General features: G+C 33.4%; 1 long non-coding RNA gene across 1 annotated transcript; it reads right to left on the bottom strand.

Annotated features, from left to right (window-relative positions):
* Positions 1 to 641: 641 nt before the first annotated feature.
* LOC113040716 (uncharacterized) lies at positions 642 to 1,726 on the bottom strand. The gene is made up of 4 exons (XR_003275295.1): positions 1,583 to 1,726; positions 1,439 to 1,482; positions 981 to 1,110; positions 642 to 804 (listed from the first exon to the last, which is right to left on the bottom strand). It is a non-coding gene; the product is annotated as an uncharacterized LOC113040716 (long non-coding RNA).
* Between the last annotated feature and the right edge of the window lie 405 nt (positions 1,727 to 2,131).

The following is a 2,131-nucleotide window of genomic DNA, read 5'->3' on the forward strand; positions in this document are numbered from 1 at the left end:
TTAATATTGTTTAAATATGTTACAGTAACCTTGTGCTTTATCAATGATTTTCAGTCTCTGAAATAGAAAAGATCTATCAGTGCTGAATGGGATCATACATACATCATATGTAATGATATTTAACAAGAGTTCTAACACTGTGTCGTCACTGGACAGCACAACAAAATACAACAGAGCCTTTTATAATCAGTGATGCTCTCTACACTCGATGCGGCACGAAACAACAAATCACAGACGGTGATCTGATGCCTTTTCCTATTTATGATGTACTGACACAAAGTTTAAATGATTTTTAACAGTCACTTTGGTGTGAGAGTGTGTAGCTTGGAGATAGAGATCTTTTTATGTTTCTGAAATAAGTCTCATGTACACTAAGAAAACTGCATTTATTTGATCATAAATAAAAATGGTAATGTTGTGAAATATTAGTACAATTTCAAATAACTGCTTTATATGTAAATATTTTGTACAATTTTATTCTTGTTTTCACAAAGCATGATTTCTGAAGGATTGTGTGACACTGGAGACTGATGCTAAAATTCAGCTTTGATCACTTATTAAAACAAACTTAAATAGAAAATAGTTATTAAAAAAATGGTAATTTCACAATTTAACTGTATTTTAATCATATAAATGCAGCAGTGGTGAGCATAAAAGATGTCTTTGAAATACATGACAAATCTGACCCTTACATTTTTGAATGGTGTATGTTTGACGAATTGCTTACTATTCATGGTTCATAATGTCTAAAAATGTTCTTCGACAGGAGATATGACTAGAGCACAGCCATCAGCATGGAAGAACCTAGGAACATAAGCATACTGTTACAGAGACAACAATATTTATTATACAATGCCAGGTATAAGGCATATACTATAGCAGAGGTGAAATGCAGAAAAGAAAAATAATAATTCACAGAATATATAATTTATATAATCATTTACAATAAATATATATATATATATATATATTAGTTTTACTTATTTAGTAATGCTCCTACAGCGTGGACATCAAAATGTGTATGTTTTCATCCTCTCTGTCAGCAGCTCCCTTCAGAAATGTTAAAATCAGGAACTTCTCCTGCGTCATAGAGGTTTTTTTCTGGCACTTCTGAAATCACAGAACAAGTTTGTATTCATGTGTTTACCATGAAAGATCAAAACCTGAAGGTTTTAGTCCATTTTCACGCTCTATGTAAGTGATGTAACGTTATCCGGTTACGTTAGTGCACATTTTAGGATTAAACAGTGGATACCTTTAGGGTTAAATTAATTCGGTTAAGTTACTTCCATTCATCCATTGATATATATGGAGAGAGAGAGAGAGACAGAGAGAGAGAGAGAGAGAGCGAGCTCATCTACACACAAGATGACATTAAAAGCCCAAACTTAATAAACAAGAGCTCATGTCTATCGTTACCTCTTGTATTTAGCCTTACCTTTGAGATGCTAACGGACTTTTTCTGACGACGCTAAACCATTTCTATAAAGTAAATATTAAACAAAAGCGTATAATTTACATGAAATAAAGTGTCAGGAACACTTTAATGTACTATTTGTGTAATTTAATAGACTAAACTTACCTAAAAAAAAAAGTGAAACCACATTGAGTGTCAGCGATCAGCTGCTTGACGGTTGGGCTGCCGCCTCGTTTCCATGGTGACGTCCTCCGCTCCAGTTCTGCGCGCGCGCACATTACAGCATGTGGAAGTCACGCAGAATTTCACTGTTATCTATTTTTGGGCTAAATTTGGACCAAATCCGACAGACAAAACAAAGACCAACTTTTCAAGTCAATTTTGAAGGCCATGACGAGTCGAGTTGATTTAAAAAAAAAAGAAAAAAAAAAAAAAATTAAATGAATTAAAAATAACCTTTCCAAATGACGTATGGTGGCAATCCAAGACAATACATACCACCAATAGAAGAAAGCAATTTACCAATAGAGACCCACAGGGACCATTACTGTGACCATTACAACCAACATAATTCCCATTATAACCATTAAAACCATTACAAATTTTGTAATAGTTTCTATTGTTTGTGTTCATTTTTTTCAGCAGTAGCCTACCCACTAAGACCATTACAGTTTTCCAAAGAAACCACTAAATTTATTGGAGTCATAATGGTTT

Source organism: Carassius auratus, chromosome 22 (genome assembly GCF_003368295.1).
Source record: "Carassius auratus strain Wakin chromosome 22, ASM336829v1, whole genome shotgun sequence".
NCBI lineage: Eukaryota > Metazoa > Chordata > Actinopteri > Cypriniformes > Cyprinidae > Carassius > Carassius auratus.